Genomic DNA, 19,060 nt, shown 5'->3' on the forward strand with positions numbered 1-19,060 from the left:
GTATCACACACGCATGTGATTCCACAGATAAAGAATGGCATGGTTTTGGCCTGGCCCAACTACAGCCATTGTGATCCTATGGAGTAAATCAGAGAATGGACAAGTTCTCTCACCCAACGCTGACTTTCAAACAAATAGAAGTAATCTTTACCCAATATTTCTTGTGATGCTTGCCTCCCATATTGGAGGCTGTGTTCCAGTCTCAGCTGTTGCTGAGTCCAGCCTCCCTTAAATGGTATCGCAGGAGACAAAAGATAAAAAGATAGTGGGTCAAGGTCTTGTGTCACTGTCAATCACATGGAAGGACAGGATCCAGTTGTGGGATCCTGATTTTGGGCTGTAATCATCTGGGTGGCTACTCTCTCTGCCTATCTCTCTTTCAAAGCAGAATAAAGATATGTGTGTGTATATATAATTTTAGGAGTGTTTCATTCTGTGGTTGAAATATAAAGAAAAGACATGTTTGATTCATCAAAGAGAACACTGATTTCTGGGATCATGAACACAAAGCCCATCTACTTCATAAAGCTATGTGTGTAAGTTTGCAATGCTTCAATGTTCCATGGGTCAATAAAAAACAACTTACTACTAAAATATTCTTAAATGTTCAGTTTGACATGAACAGACTGTTGGAGCACATTTTAAAAGGCTCAATTTTACTTGCTTAAGTATTTTCTCCATCCTCTCCATGAAGTGATGATAAATTATCCCTCCACACAATGAGTGGTTAATACAGAAACCAGGAAAATTGGGGCAACTTTCCAAATCACATAATTATGTTTAGTAACTTATGAGAGTAATGCCAATGCTTTGTGTTTTATTTACATTTTATATATTATCAGAGAAGATAACTTAAATTGAATTTTTAATCTGAAGAACTGCTTACACTGTATCACAATTGTTAAACAATCTCTTAAATACACAGAGATTCTCAGATGCGGTGCTAGGTATCCGCTTGATAGAAGCGGTTTTGACTTATAAAATTCCAATTCCAAATTTTGTATAGCTTTTGATAAAAACATCATCACAACATTTATATGAATCAGTTCATTTTAAAGATTAGATTATTTGCACTAAGCATTTTATGGATTAGCTTCTTAGCAAGTTAATACAAATCCTAATAATACTCTCTAATGCTTTCCTAAGTAGAAGCCTCAGAAGGAGATTCAAGATCTTTCTCTTATTCACACCTTCACCTTCTGTTCAAATATAACATAGATACTTTAGTGAACTATGTAAAAATTTATGTTTAGAGCTTGAATGCAATAATGTAGTTATTGTAAACTTATCATAAATGCTCTATATGAGTTTCTGCAAAGTGTTGAAGTTTCCATCTATTTATAATACCCAAAAAATAGAATTGTAAACTCATGGTGTGTGTATAAGCAGATGCATGGAAATGTATATTGCTAAGTTGATGATTTATCATATTATTTTCACATATTTCCCAGGCAGGCTTAAATATTACTTCTTCATAATTCAATCTGATAATTGAAATAGCAATTTAACGTGCTTTAAAGCCTTATTAAGATCTCGTTGTCAGGACCATTATCAAGGTGAAGTGTTAAACCACTGTATCCCATATGGATACTTGTTCACATTTCAGTTGCTCTATTTCTTATCCAGCCTCCGACCCACAGCATTCCTGGGAAAGCAACAGGTGATTCAAGCACTAAAACCTCTGCACTCACATGGGAGACCTGGAAGAAGTTCCTGGGTCTTCGCTTCTGCATGGCCCAGATCCAGACACTACAGCCATTTTGGGAGTTAACCATCAGATGAAAGATCTCTCTCTCTCTCTCTCTCTCTCTCTCTCTCTCTCTCTATCTCTGTGTGTGTGTGTCTCCCTCTCTGTGTGTAACCTTGACTTTTGAAAGGGCAAATAAATCTTTTCCAATAACAAAATTTTCAATTATATTTACATGTTGCTTAATCGGGTTATATAATTTCAGCTCAAATTGTTTAATGTGTATTAAATAGCTGTTAGATGGAATCATGGAGTTGGGATAATAAAATTTCTTATATAGCCTGAACACATGTAACTGTATTTAACAATCAGAAAAAAGTTGCACACAATTTAGACTCTATTTTTAAATGGATTTAAAACAATTTCTCAATGACATAATGAGGCTAGTGTGGCACCCTTAAACACATCATTCATTAATATATCAGCATAGCCAGACTGACAATAAATGGACAAAATATTTGTACATACCTGCTTATTTTGCAAATCTCTAAGTATATATCCTTTAAAAATAGGCCAATAAGTGATGAATAATAAAATTGGACTCGTCAAAATTACATAGCACATTAAGTACAGAGGAAGCAGTGTCTGTCATTTTCCCTAATGCATTTTTGTGTCTGTCTTTTAACCATATTTTCTTTTGTATATGTCTGTTCTCACTTCTTGAAAGGAATATATGCACAACAATGCACATGACAGATTCTGATCCTGTAATCAAATTTTATAAAGGCTTAGGGGATATTTAGAGGCTTATATGACTATTTGATTTTAAAGAAGTCTTTGCAGGAGTTATCTAGGGAGCACCGATGCTCTCTTTCATAATGTAAAAGTAATTCTGAAACATTAAGGCAGAAGAACAAACATTTATCAGCCAACCACACAAAGACAAGTTCATTCAATATCATTCATGGGAAGCGTTAGAGACTCAGTGGAATGCCAGAATTGAACATGCATAAAGCTTTTTTGTAAAAGTGGTACTTTTATCATATGGAAAATATCAATTCTATAAATGACAATTCATCTTAATAAAATGTAATATTTTCATAAACTACAGAAATAACAAATTCTAAAAATGTCTTTTTCACTCAAAAAGGCAAACTCTTTTTTTTTTTCTTAAATATATTCCCAAGGAAGCAAATTAAGACTAGTGAATACTACCTGTTTGGTTTGATGTAGGCACAGAGTGTTTCCTTGGGAGGGGTATGGATTCATTTTCTCATTGTGCTTATAGATGTGGAAACTGGTCGAGACTCCTCGTCCAGCTACTTCTAAGTATCTATTGGTGACTCAGGAACAAACAAGTAAAGCAAACACAGAAATGCATTTCCCAGAGCCACTTTGAGGTAGAATAAAGATCAAACAACGAGATGAACTTTTTGAAATCTGGAAGGCAATCTCTGATCATTGCTGCTGATGATATTTGAATGGTTTATGGATATGTGAAAGTAATTACATTTGCAGTCCAATATTTGAGTAATGGAGGGAAAAAACATCATCTAAAAGTTAACAAATGGAGATATATCCTGTGTTCAAATTAATTTTGCTAAAATATTTAGGAGTACTAAGTATGTGGCAGAGTCCAGAGACCACCAGTAGAAATTTGTAACACAGTGGCAAGGCATCTTGGGAATACAGGCAGAGAACAAGTGTGAGTACACAGAACAAACAAGTGGTGTTGACAGTTGTCCTCTGCTCTGTTCCTAACCAAGATATTGACCAAAACAAGAATTCAACAGGTTCATGTTTTCATTTATTAGAGCAAAAATGCATCCAGTGACCTGTGTTTTTGTGTGTGTGTGTTCATACTAAAAAAAAAATTTAAAAAAGATTCCATTTTGGTGATTAATATTGTAAATGCTCAGAGTGAATTAACCCGTTAATTATAGTGACAGCGTTTATTCTCCCAGTAGCTTATATATGATTAGCTGTAACATATGGTGCTCTATTCTAAAAAAGACTCAAAAGAAAGTTTTTGTAAAGATGTGATGAAAACAACACCTGCATTATTTCAATCTGTCTCTTATTTATTCTCTTGCTTATTTTTTAAATGTGCGGTATCAAAGAGGATTTAAGAGTTTTAACTACACCGGCTTGAAAATAACTTACATTTTAACCAGTGAGATATTTATATTTGCTCGCCAAAGTTTCCAGTAAAAAATCTCAGGAAATAATATAATAATGAGTTTACACATTAGCTTCAATCTCAAAAGTAGTGTTTCCTCAGATATAATAACCTAAGGATCAATATTTTGCTCAGTAATGGAATTTTGTATTAATTTTTACATGGCAATGTTAAAGAGGTGCTCATGAGATTTATCAAAATTCTATATGCGTTTTATAAATTGCGAGAGTAAACAGATCTCAACTGGAAAATCACTTTTTTTTTCTATATGGACAGATTTTAAAACAGAGCATCACACAGATAAAACTTATGAATGAAGAAACACTCATATTTAGATTTTTTTAGGATTTTTGTTGTTATACATGTATGCCCTGATCACTAATGGTAAACAAACATTACTGATCTGCTTTGTCACATTGTTGATTTCCTTCCTTCTGATTCTACAAATTGTGCCTGGTAAATAGAGAGCTAGAAACTGCTGAGCTGGAAGGCATTGCTGTCATGCAGCCAATCAGATGCACACACAGCCAATGGGTATTCTCTTCCCACAGTCTAGAGCCCTGCGGTAGTTCCAAGCAGCTGGTGCCCTACCAGAGCCATGTGTCATCTGGCTTGAAACACAGTTTTTTTCTACACTAAGCAGGACTTCCCTGCAGCTTTCTTGTTTTTGTGCAAAATCTCTCTTTCTCGCTGAGAACATGTCATTAAATGTCAATGACTGAAAAAAGGACCAGAAAAAAAAATATCCTTATTTCTTGGTACCCTGAACTTTGAGCAATGTTAATGGAAGTTCACTTGAGCATTAAAGAAATGCAATGCGACAGGATTATACCCCCAGTGATTTCCAAAGAGCAACCTGAGCTTTAAGACACATATCAAAATCACTGAAGGGTATCAGTATTCCAGTGCTAAACACATTTACGATGTGGCTGTCCATTTCTTCCAGTAATTGCATTTCTCCAAAGGGTCATCTATTAAATAAGAAAAAAAAAAGTTATTTTGCAATTTAAATAGTTCTTCACTCAGAAATAACTCTTACAGAACCATAAGCATTTTTCTTTCCTTTCTGACTTATCGTACTTTTGTGAAAGAAATACGTTGTCAGCTCATTGATTTTCATTTTCTTGAAAGGGAGAATGAAAGTATGCTTCAACAAGCTAGAGGAGAAGAGGAATCGGACAACTTGTCATTAGTCACGTGGGCATTTCGAGAAAATCACAAGTCTATTTTCTCACTTTTAAACATGAAATTAAGCCATATATCTATACAAAACTAATTGTAGCCTTAATAAAAGAAAACTGTATTCTGTGGGGCCCAGTGTGTAGCCCAGCAGCTAAAGTCCTCGCCTTGAATGTGCCGGGATCCCACGTGGATGCCAGTTATAATCCCGGAGGCACCGCTTCCCATCCAGCTCCCTGCTTGTGACTTGGAAAAGCAGAGGATCGCCCAAAACCTTGGGACCTGCACCAGTGTGGGAGACTCAGAAGAAGTTCCTGGCTCCTGGCTTCAGATTGGCTCAGTGCCAGCCTTTGCAGCCACTTAAAGAATGAATCAGTGGACGGAAGATCTTCCTCTCTGTATATCTGACTTTCCAATAGAAATAAACAAATGTAGGTACCATTAAGTTAGGGAACTTGTTTATGAACACTTGATATGCCCAACATGAACCCCAAGGAAGAGAGTTGGTTATAGTGATTCTTTTTAATCACTTTTTAAATATTTGTATGAAGCAGATTCTTATACTTCACAGTTTAATTAGATAAATACAAAGATTAGGAAGGGAAAAGGAGAGAGCAGCATCAATCTGTATTCATTTGTATTTACTGGGGTACATGCATAAGAAATTCTGGAAATCCACTATGTAGCTGACCACAGTGTGTAACTGGCTTATAAGTCATCCATCTTCAAGCATGCACTGAAGGAAGGCATCATCTGCATTTTTCTCTTTCATGAGTCGGCTTCTTTGGTCACTGTGATGCTCTGTCTCATTTCAGGCTGACAGCACTGCCAAGGGTGCACATTCTCCTGATGTCACGCTTCCAGGCTTGCTCAAGTTCAATCTTACACAATCGTATGAGTTCCAAATCACATGTCATATGTCCTAGGTGTTTCTTTTTCCTTTTAGTATTAAACAATCTAAGTATACATTAAATATTTGGAGAATAATGTATTTCTTGACAATTCATTTTTTTTTTCTCTGAAGTACCTTCCTGTAAATACTTTCAAATATCTAACTGAGGTATAGTAAGATGGTATTTATGTCTAATTATTGAAGACAAGACCATATGGATAGGAATGTAGATATAGGTTAGATAGACAATAAACATAGCTGTATTTCATTTTGTTGCTATTTAATTTGCAAATGAGTTGTTCTTTCTGCATATTCCTCATTTTGGGAACTCTCCTCTCATGCATTGGCCCTTTCTGTGTTAGCGTGTATAGGAATATCCACATAGAAGCTACTATCTACTTCTCACTGTTTAGTATTGTGGGTTTGTTTAACTTACTCAGATTCTTTAAGTCTCAGTTCTTCAAACTCTTAAATAATCAATTGAGAATAAAGTATATTTAAGTGCCACATGGAAGCACCTATCTGGTACTTCGAGTGACATTTGTCAAAGTTTTGGCTGTTGCACTCCCTTTACTGAACCAATGCTTTTAATAGAACTACTAGAGTCAAAGAAAGCTTGTGCTTTAGTGATTTCATATCTTACTTTAGTTGGCATGTGTCCCTGAAGATGGTACTTAATTTTAACAAGTTACCTTACCAGAAATTGTACAATTTGGAGTCCATTTATGGTGGCCATGACACTCAAGTTCTAAACTACCTTTTGGGTCTGTTACAGAAGTTTTGTGGCTAAGTCCACCCCCTAACCCCTGCCTTGCACATGCTGGGACCCATATGGGCTCCTGTTTGTATCCTGGTTGCTCCACTTTACATCCAGCTCCCTGCCTGTAGTCCAGGAAGGTAGTAGATAATAGCCCAAAGTCTTGGGACTTGACAACCATGTTGGAGACTTGGGGAAAGCTCCTGGCTCCTGGCTTCTGGATCCTGGCTTTGAATTGGCTCAGCTCCAGCTGCTGTGGCCACTTTCAGAATTAATAAATGAATGGATGATATTTATTTGTTTCTCTTTCTCTGTGTAAATCTGCCTTTCCAATATCAACCAATTAATCAATCAATCAACTAGATTTTATGACATATGACATACTGTTTTCAGTTGAAATATTACCTGATTTTTTTTTTCTAGAAAGCTGATAGTATTAGAATGAGTGCTTGATTTACATTGTTTGTGTTATTCATAACTGATAATGACAGCTTTTAAAGTTAAGGGTGTAATTGATGGCATGTTACAAGTAGAGTGAAAAAATGTTCATTTTATCTAAGAACTTTAAGGTTCTTTCTGATTCTGCATGTAAGTATTTGGGGTGATGAATGTTAACAGGTGACATACAAAAAGTATAGATGGTGTGTTCCTCATACACTTGTTTATACACTGTAATAATATTTTATCATTGTTTCTCTTCTTTGCACAAATTCTTTCTGGCTCCCTCCAGTTCTTACAATAAATATTATCCATATCTCACAGATAATCTTTAGCAGGTTCTGCCTCAGCAATTCTGATGTATATATGATTTACTTTTCTCTTCACACACTCTATGTGTTACACAGCAAACCGTACATGTGTAGCAGAAATAAAGTTCTTGCATGTCAGGAATAGCCAAATGACAATTGAGTTGATTGTATTTTTTACTTTGGAGATGTGATTTACTCGTTTCATCCTTAAATATATATATTATTATATATATTATATATATTATATATATATTATATATAATTATAAATTATATTATATATATATTTATATATATATATATATGCAGTGCTAGAGTCAAAGAGGGCCAGACAGAGGAAGAGAGAGGTCTGGCTCACCCCCCAGGTGGCCACAGCAGTAAGAGAGGGACCAAGCTGGTGCAAGAAGCCAGTGGCTTCATCTGGGTCTGCCATATGTATGAAGAGACACAAGCTCTTTGGCCATCTTCCACGGCTTTTTCAAGCACATTAACAAGGAGCACATTAGAAGTGGACCAGCTTTCAACTCTGTTATGGCCTTAAAATATATCCCTAAAGAAAGTTTTGCCATGTTGTCAATGTCTAGAATATCAATTATAATGTAACAATGTGGCCTGTTGAATTCTCTAGCAGCTTAGACTGACCTGGGCTTTGGTATTTGGAATATTTATGAGAGTTCAACACCTGTAGCAGGGACTTATAATGTTATGGAACTTCATGTTTCATCAGAGGACCTTTGCGAGTGTTTTTGGGCAAGCTAGCTTTGTAGAGCTATTGCAATTGTGAAATTTGCTGAGTTGGAGTCTTTGTGACGACAGGTAGTAAGTGCTGTCTCACAAGTGAATCTTGCTCCAAATATCCATGTCCAGCAGTCTACCTATTTGCTTAGATCCACTTTTTAATATTTATTTAGGGTGTAACTATCCCACAAATTCATTGACTTTTTGAGTGAGTTGGATGCACTGTATCTCTAGCAATTTTAGCATTTACTGGTCCCACAGTCAAAACCAGTACCCATTGATTCATTAAATCCCATCAATTTTAACCTTCCCTTTTCCTCACTTACTGTCTGCTTTCTTGGTACTTGTCCATTCATTTAACATTACTCATGGGATTTTAGGAATTGCCTCAGTGCCGCACATGTTTCCCCTCTGTCTTCATTAGAGGGCAGAGGTTGAAAATTTTGATCATGTTTAATTATCCTTGTCAAGGTGCTGATTGCCCTCTGGGTCCTCATGTACCTAGAAACAGAAATGGAAAGGTTCAGCTGATAGCTGATAACCTTATTTTATCAAGACTTCTGCCGAATGTTCTAATGAAAGTATGGTAGACATGAGAAGTTGGAACTCCAGCACTGCAGACACAGTTACACATAAAAAAAAAAAATGCTTAAATGCTTGTATTACATCTTAAAAATAGTATTTTATTCTGATATTCTTTTATCTTCAGAATGATAATTGAGCTACCATTTCAGTAGACCAAAATTGCACAATGTGATTGCACAGATGTGATTCTGTTAGAATCAAAGATGTTGGTAATATGGGGTATCATACATTCGATGGGACTTGGGCTACTTGACTCAATGTTATGGAATCCATGCCAAGGGATTCATCTATAAGCCCTGACACCTTGGTGTTGTTTATGGTCCTCCATTGGGCAAGCCCCAAACCTGAGTGTTCATCTCTTCCTATTAAAAAAAGTATTTGATCGTAAAGGGATCCACTAGGTAATTTTTAATGAAATGGACGAGAAATAGTGTCATTCAAGCATTAATTAATTGTCTCTGATTTTCGCAGAGATACACTTATCTACATTTAATATCAGTTGTATTTAGGCATCCCTTACTAAATAACATATCACGTTGGTTCAGGAACATTTATCCGGATGTGGCTTCATTTTATATGCCGAATGTATCAACGTTTGTATGACTGATGACTAAGCTGGACTTTACCAGCTAGCTGAGTCTTTCTGTCTTCTTATTCAGTGTTTCTTCTGTTGTGTGTATTTTATGTTGTTCATTGTTATAAATATTCTCACACTTTATGTCTACTTCCTTAGGTCATCAATATTTACAAAATCTGGAACCATTCCATACTTTCTTGTTCCAGAGCCATGACCAGTCATTCAAGTCATTTACAATTGTCCAGGAGATCGTATGCATTCTAGGATCAAGTCTTTTTTTTTTTTCTTTCTAAAATGGATGGTCAGTTTCAAGTATAAAAATGCTTAGTGAGAGTATTTTCTTTCAAAATTGACTTTCATTGTCACCGCTAGAAAATCTAGAACGAAGATGCTATTATTCTTAATATATTATTCAAGAAGGTGTCATAGTTCACCTCTTCCATTACTTATCCTAATGAACCCCGACACTTCCAAATATGTAGCTTGAGAGAGGAGCCTTGGTAGAGCGCATGTACACAACGTGTGGTTCCTGGTTACAGGCTTAGGGAGTAAGTTGTGACTTCTGGTTCTATTTATAAATGATCCTGGAGGTGTGCCTCTCCTATTATGCTGAGTAGCTACAAGGTATGCTTGTACATATTATGAGTTGAAACTGTCTTAGGGATTATGGGCACCTTCTAGTTGTATAAACATTGCTATCCCATGGTCAAGCTTTATGTCTTCACCAGAAGTATGCCAGGAGTTCACTCAAAAAGCCTGTAAATCTTTGTTACAGATTTAATATAAGCCCTTGATTATAAATCTTTTGGCACTGCTCCAGAACTCCAGAAGGCATTTATGATTCTTTCACAAACATTTCCCTGGTGTTCCACGGTATAGCTTATTCTGGCACAGCTACCATCTCCAATGCCATAAGTCTTCCATATTTCATCTGACTCCTCTATAGAACTCATTTTTTCACTCCAGGTCTCACTCCAAGCTGGCAGAATTTTCTTTCACACAGTAAGTGGGCCTATGCAGTGTTTTTAGATGTGGGATGCTTCATCCAGAGTCTGCAAAAGCAGGCTAGGTAATTTATGCATGTTTGTTTCATCACAATTGTAGAAACGAACTGCCATTACTTGTCTTTGGTTTGGATTTAATGCTCTAATGTGTCAGTGATAGCTAAATTCATAACAATTTATCGATGTGGAAAGGCTCTGAATCATTGTGAGATCTATCCCCATCAACAGGAACGCATGTTACTTGCCAAAACATTTTTGTCGAAGTAACAACTTTTTGTTCTTTTGAGCAATTGAGCTGTTTAATTCAATGGGTAATACAGCTCCTGAATACTTTGAATCCTTATTATCTTCCATTCCTTTAGGATGTGATATTAAAATTATTTCTCAACTGGCATATTAAAATGTTGATGTTTGTTGCCATTAACTTAATATTTGTCTCTCTCACTTCTACATTCCTATCTTGAAATTATGATCTCCAGTGTGAAAGGCTGATATGGAAAAGCTTAGAAGATAACTAGGTCATGATACATGTAAGACATTTGTAATGTCTTATAAAAGGCACATGATGATACTTCAAGCCAATAGTATAAATTACAAACTTTAATTCTTCATCCTTGCTTGTGTTTCACTACTCCCCATTCATCTGAATAAATAAATGTGGAAAAATTAGAGGACACAGTTGACTTATTATCAAATTACTTTCCATAGCATTTCAGGGTTCTTCCTCCAAGGAAACCAGTGGGATTTGAAGGAAATTGATTCTAGTTCTGAAAACTTATGAATTTTTGTTGTTGTTGCTAAATTCTTTAGTTCCTTGATAATAAATACTTGATTGTGTCTTGATCATATTATTTGAATAATAATTTTCTTGGGGAAGCATTTAATACCACTCTTTTGGCTACTAAGACATATAAACAATCTGTATCACTGCCTTCATAGCAGTTATTTTTACAGGCAGTTTAAACATTGTTCATTATCAATTATTATTCCACTTATTATTTAACAGGTAAACACTGTACTTTGTTTTTATTGTATCAAGATACATCACCTCGTTCTTTCCAACTAATGTAACCCTATGTTGGATTTTCCCACTGAGAATGAGGGCCAACATTATATTTTGAGTTTTAAAAGCACCCTTCTCACTATCACAACTCAGGATTTCAATAAATCATGCCTTGCATGTTCTGTATAATAACACATTGCAGTGTTGTTATCTATTGAGCATAATCCTTTTTTAAACCATCAGGCATTGACATTCTTTTATTTTAAGTTATAATTATTGTTCCAGGTTTTCCTATGTTTCCAAGTGATTGCAGCAGTTATCTGTCAAGTTATTTTATTCTGTAACTATAACATTGAATACTGGACCCAAATTGATAATATATTTCGTATCCTTATTTTATGCTCTAGTCTCTGAGACTGGATGTTATCATAGCGCAAATTGTCCATCTTCCTCTGCTTAATTCTTAATAAATGTTGGCTAAGACTGAATATTATGTTGGTAGAGCAGTCCTTTTCCTTCTGTCTTTAAGCCCAGCTAGTTTTCAAGTAAATTAGCATATCACTTGGTTATATTGTAAGGTTTAGTAAGCAAAAGCAGAGGTAGCAGAATAGCTTAAGTTGGCATATGTTGTTTTAGTTTTATAGGGGGAGAATTTGCTCTTTTATTCTTTCTTTTATTAAGTTAAAGTGGCAGTGCTTAATAGGCAAACTAAAGGTATCCTAAGAAGTAAAATGATTTCAAATTCTATGGAACAGCATTTTGGTAATTGGGTTAAGTTAATGCTTGAGATGCTATCATCCCAATATGAGAATGCAGTGTGAGTTTCAGCTACTCAAAATAACATCTTACTAATATGCCTAGGAAGGTAGCAGATGATGGTTCAAATGCTTGGGTCTTTGCCAGCCACGTGGGACACCTGGCTATAATTTCTGACTCCTGGCAGCCTACATTGGCTATGGCCATTTGAGGAGTGTATCAGAGATGGAAGATTTGTGTGTGTGTGTGTGTGTGTCTGTCTGTCTGTCTGTCTCTCTGCTTATTTTGAATGCAAGAATAAATAAACCTACAAAATAATTATGTATTTTTGGAAGTATTAAGTTGTGAGAAATTCTGCCATAAATTTCTTTATGAAATACCAACAATTCTATTTGTTATAACTATATCTCTAATATGACCAAAACAGACAAATACTTTGTCAGGCATTCCACCTTCCAAAGATTTCTCCTTCTCTATTAAGTTTTATATGTGTCTTCCACTTTCAAAATGCTTTTTTTTTAATTTATCAGTAAGTTTCTTTTTCATTGAAAATTGACTTGTAAATATTTATTATTAATCATAAGATTTTTAACTTTTCTGGGAATCTTTAAGAAGTCTGCAAAAATAAGCTGTATGAAGAAACTTCACAACTTTCAAAAATTGTGCAGCAAAACAAATTCAGTTTTACATCCACCTTTTTCCACCAAATTTTGAAATGTCCTCATATGGTAATGATATTTGTCTAGCCAATCTCACTATCCATTATCAGAGTCCTGTACGTGTCACACCTTAACAATCCCCACAAATAATTTGAGGGGCCTATTGTGGGGCCCTACTGGCTAAAGTCCTCACTATGAATGCTCCTGGATCCCATATGGGCACTGGTTCTAATCACAGCAGCTCCACTTCCCATTCAGCTCCCTGCTTGTAGCCTTGGAAAGCAGTCGAGAACGGCCCAAAGCTTTGGGTTCCTGTAGCCATGTGGGAGACCTGGAAGAAACTCCTGGCTCCTGGCTTTAGATTGACTTAGCTCAAGCCATTGTGGCTGCTTAGGAAATGAATCAGCAGAAAGAACATCTTCCTCTCTTTCTCCTCCTCTCTGTTTATCTCTGACTTTGCAATAAAAAATGAATCTTTTAAAAAAAGTCCCCACAAATAAGTTGAGCTCCTGCTATTTGTAAATCACTGAAATTAATCACTGGGAAGGGATTTTTCAACTAGAACTCAGGGCCAGCAATTTTGTGAGCTCCACCTACTGGTAACTATAAGATTTTCATTTCAACTAGGTAACAAATATTTAAACCCTTGGTATAGTTATCCTTCCCAGACTACTCCTTGTGTCAATTATTGAAGATTTGCTTTTCAGATAAAATAAATAAGTAAATAAATAAATAAATAAATCAACAAATAAAGGGGAATGTGGTGAACAGTTCAGTATTCAGGTTGCAACAGCCGAGAAAGACAGAATTATAGCATAGAAGGAAAATTTTTCTGCATTGCAGACCCAACAAGGTTCAAGTATTGCCACTTAGGAACGTATTTGGCACATTACAGTATTGCATATTACAATATTACACATTAGACATATTGATTCCTGAGTTCTTAGATGTAAGATACTCTTGAAAAATTATACCATTAAACAGTTGTTTGTGTATTCCACAGGCTTTGTAACCCTGTGGATGAAAAGATTATAGAAGCCCACAGTAAATGTGAAATTCCTCTGGGTAAAGCAGTAAAGCCAAACTGGTGGCCTGAAACCTGCCAAAGGTATCTAACACTTTTCATAACACAGAATCCAACAAGGATATTCTGAAGTTTAAGATTATTTTCTTCCAACTAGATATTAGTTATTTTCCTGAAGGTGAATACCTCCATCTACACATTGAACGTCAACAAATCAACAAAAACATATTAATCTTATCATTGATATCATTTACTCTGCCAGATAATGAGTTATGTAAAAGGACCAAAAGGGAAATGTGGATTCTACTTCCAAATACTTCAAAATTAATAATAAGGATTCACAAATTCAGCCAGTGTTTGTAACTGAAACTTCAGTACCATTAAAATGATACAGCTAAGGAAAGAGAGTTTCAAGGGGGGACATCTCCCTGAGATTATGAAATATGGTGAATGTTTCTGAGAAATGGACATTAGACATATATATTGAGGCAGATGGAAATGTGAATAGGAATTGTTTGAGAATATTTAAGGTGATACATAATGATATGGACATGGAAAAAGATGTAGTCTATTTAAGGAAATATCACACCAGAGTAAGCCAAACAAGTGGCAAAGTTGGAAGCTGAGAGGAAAGAAGGATGTGAGTATTAAAGGGATAACTGTGACATAAAAAGGAACAAAGGCCAGATGTGACAGCCTAGTGTCTAAAGTCCTCGTCTTGAATGCTCCAGAATCCCATATGGGTGCCGGTTCTAATCCTGACGGCTCCACGTCCCATCCAGTTCCCTGCTTGTAGCCTGGAAAAACAGTTGAGGACGGCCCAAAGCCTTGGATTCCTTCACCCGCATGGGAGACCTCGAAGAAGCTCCTGGCTTCAAATTGGCTCAGTTCAAGCCATTGAGGCTGCTTGGGGAGTGAATCAGTGAACAGAAGATCTTTCTCTCTGTCTCTCCTCCTCTCTGTATATCTGCATTACCAATAAAAATAAATAAATCTTAAAAAAAAAAAAGAGTGTAGTCCTGACACAGAGCAGAGTCATTGAAAAGTTTGATTCTGGAGAGAGACCAGATCAAACTTTTTAAGAATATTTAGTCCAAAAGAATTAATAGCACAAATAGGAATGAAACAAATTAATACATATTACTTTAATTAGATACATAAGGAAAACAGACATTTAAATTAAAACAAAGTTTTTTTTTAATGTGGTCAACTTATTTAACATTAAATGCTATAAACTGTGCCATATTCACATCATCAGAGTTGAAAATGGCTCAGAGAAGGTCACTGAGAATAGCAACAACCAGTACTAGTAGGCTGCTCTGCTGAGGCGAAGGAGGGCGAGGGAGGGAAAGTAATTGATTTTGTTTAGTTGATTATGGTCAGATCTGTCACTTCTATATTTTTTGAGTGCTAAGTGAGTATTTTTTCCTAGCGGGAAGACTGCCCTGAGGAAACAACTTTCTCCCCCTTATCTGTTCAACCTTCTCATGACATCCAGGTTATTTTGAAATTTCTTCAAAACTTTACTTTCTTATCCTTTTAAAAACTCTTCTCATCATTTCACATACTCTCTCTGGAATAGCAGATAGCTCTTTTTCAGTCAAAGTGTTCAAATTTACCCAAGAAATACTGATTTTCACAAATAAGAGATATCTGTTTGCTCATTGATTGTGGAATCATATGCTATCTCATCTCTGTCTATTTTAGTCACTCGCACTCTGTACGTGTGCCCTGTTCATTTTAAGTTTGTGCTTAAACCCAAGAGTATCTTTAGAGGTCAATGGATAAAAAGATCTTTCGGAAAAATATTTTACTCTGCATTTTAAGCACATGCTTTACTGAAATGCTCCTTTACATAAGTCTAGCAATGTTAGAGATGTTAAGGTTTGATACAGTTTATTGCTACACAACTCAAGCACGTATGTTTCACGTTCAATATTTTTTTTTTACTCACACAACTAGTTCAATAATCACGAGGCATGTTTACTAGAAAGAATGCACCTTCCTTTAAGTGTCTTCAGACCATCTGAATTTGAGCTATAGCTGATAACGCTGCTGCTGTTGTTGTTCACTCCTGGCATGAAACACTCTGTGCCAATTCCTGGTTGACACATTGGGAGAGCAAGTTCTTCTCCATGATGTTCTTTTCCTGGGCATGCTCACTGAATTCAGAAGCTAGCAGGAAATCAGAACCTGCTGAGGCTGGCGCCTGTGCATCATAGAGCATGAAGTGAGCTACCCTGTGAACTTCAGCACCCCTCTCCTCAGGTTAGCATATGGGCAGAAATGTAATAATGAGTCCTTGATCATGTGAATTTTTGAAAATGTGTCTCTCACCTCTGTTCCCTTCTGATACTGAATTGTTTTCTACTGCCTTCAAGAGCCATGGCTCACCAGGCACCTGTGCACTCTGAGATCACTCATTGATTGTGATCTCTGAGATGCAAAGCTTTCCCCTGTATGTATGTATCGCGTCACCCTAACATTTTCAAGATCTTGCTCTAGTTCATCCGCCGCTCAGTGCAGTACTAGTCACTTTTCCCAGGTACTTCTTTACCCAGGGTATTCATTATTATTGAAACACTGGGAGTGTTTTATTATAATCGTATAATCTATTCAATTTGTCACTAAAGAATTGGAGATGGATAAAAATTCCTACTAAAATAATGAATGACAAAGGATTCATAATTTATGTTCTCTTCAACATGAAGTGTTAATTTAATTGGTTTATGACTTTTTGCAGTTAAGCTTTACCTATATACATTCTTTGTAGCCTATTAGATAATTCTTAGTAGAAAATGAATTTATATGATGTAATCATCACTTGACACAACTTGAGAGGTAAGGCCACACTTACCATTTAAAATTTTTAAAGGAACTGGTACGATAGCGTCGTGGTTAAAGGCCTTGCCTTGCATGTGCCAGGATCCCACATGGACGCCGATTCTAATCCCGGTGGCCCTGCTTCCCATCCAGCTCCCTGCTTATGGCCTGGGAAAGCATTCGAGGACAGCCCAAAGCCTTGGAAACCTGCACCCGTGTGGGAGACCAGGAAGAGCTCCTGATTCCTGGCTTCAGATTGGCTTAGCTCCAACCATTGCAGCCGCTTGGAGAGTGTACCATCAGACAGAAGATCTTCCTCACTGTCTCTCCTCCTATTTGTATAACTGCCTTTCCAATAAAAATAAATAAATCTTTAAACAAAAACCTTAAAGGCACAAAGCTGATGGTGGGTAATACTATTGTAACTTATGAATCTTTATCTTAGGTGACCTCAAATCATCCAACAACTTAAGGTTATGCAGCACTGTATGTCTTAATTTAAATTGTTTTCAGATGTGGTGTTGTGATGCAGCAGGTTGCACATCTGTCATATTTTCAGAACATGTGAGTAGGATCCCACACTGCTCTACTTTTAATTCATTTGCCTACTAATATGCCTGGGGCAGTAGTGGAAGATGTCCCGACATTATGGGCCCTTGCCACCCATGTGGGAGATCTGGACGGAGTTCCATGTTTCTGGCTTCAGCTTGATACATCACTGGCTGTTTCAGTATTTCGGTATGAATCATGGATGGAAACTCCCTCTCGATCTGTCTCCATTTCCATATCTCTCTCTCTCTCTCTCTCTCTCTCTCTGTAACTATATCATTCAAATTAATGGATCTTTAAAAATCATCATCTTTTATTCTCATGTTACGATAAATATACAGCCCTTTCTATGTCTATAGATGATACTCTTGCAAGTAAGCATAAATCCATCTTTTTGTTAAAGACCATTAGGTCCTGTGGAAGACTCTGAGCTAGCTCCTGGATTCTGGCTTAACACAATCTCAACTCTTGCTGGCTTTGCAGCCACATAGGAAGTGAGCCAGCAGATGGAGTATCTTTCTATCTCTCTTTGATTTTTTGAATCTTTAAAAATCTGACTTTAAAATAAAAATAAATAAATATTTAGGACATTTACATTATGAGTCTCTTCCATGAGAATATTAATCCTCATCCATTTGTTTAGGAATTCACAGGTAATCTTCTGAATTCAAAAGATTCACATTACAGTCCACTTCTGAAGACAGAATAGAAAAAATGAAAGTTACTGAAAATCCTGCTTTTTGCAACAAAATGGATGCAGCTAGAGACCATTTACTCAGTGCAGTAAGACAATCTCCAAAAAAATCTTTAACTGATATGAGCAAAATTATAATTTGATTCTTTTTTACAACACAGTATAATCCCGTGAAACAGTGGTCTTTTTTACTTTTACATGCAGTGTCCTTTATTTTGAAGGGTGTTAATCTTATTATGTGAAGCAAAATGAAAGTATGCTATCACAAAAATTTATGTTGAAAATAAAAAAGAAGGAAAAAGGATGGATTATAGGAAGAAAGCACTTGTCTTCTTGGAGTAGTGTATGTGAAATTCATGAGATCTACTCTCCTTATATTATCAATTTAACATAGTAATTTTAAAAAAAGAAAGCAAACTCAGTTTATGCTCTCCTATTTGGTGTTGTAACCACATGTATGTTCTAGCTAAGTTTAGCCGTACCTAGTCAGTGAACACTTTTTCTCCCTGGATGATGTCAGGCTAAATCTAGGCAGAAGTTCATTGAAAATCCATTCACTGTCATTTTGCTTTTCTTCTCGGGTTCTAAGAATATGTCTGTTTCATGCCCACTCAAATTTCACCACTGCTTTTCAAAGCAATTACTGTGCCAAAGTGTCTAAAGTCTCTAGACGCTTTGCAATTTTTACGGGACAATCCCAGAAGAATTTGCTCCGCTCTGCATAGTTGTTTTATTCAGCCATGGACTTCCTCTTATCCCCAGATAATGTTAATTAAGACTCCAATTACTTCAGCATCTGATCTTTGCCATCATTTGTATTGCTGAAAGCTTTCTCAGTGAATTAGCCTTCTTTTCTTCTCAAAATGTGTGTGGATTTCTCATGCACATTGTCCGTATCTCATGCTAAGTGAAAATATTAGGTATAGTTAATTCATATCCCTATAGTAACTTTAACAGTCAAAAGGTGTTAAGACGCTTGGAGAGAACTCAGGTGATTCTAAAATTATACTGTAACTGAAGTTAACTCTAGGAATTCAGTATAGTGGTCTTTTTAATCTTGAAGTCAGCCTTACTTTGTGCTAATGGAAACAGAAAATTCAGTGGTGTCTCATTTCCTCTGAGCACAAACATGATACCCTAGTAAGCTGCGTTTTATTCCCTGCTCAAGCACTTTTCTCTGCGCATGTACTCCTAAATTCCATCTCT

This window comes from Ochotona curzoniae, unplaced genomic scaffold (genome assembly GCF_017591425.1).
Source record: "Ochotona curzoniae isolate NIBS_2020 unplaced genomic scaffold, NIBS_Ocur_1.0 scaffold_3208, whole genome shotgun sequence".
Lineage (NCBI taxonomy): Eukaryota > Metazoa > Chordata > Mammalia > Lagomorpha > Ochotonidae > Ochotona > Ochotona curzoniae.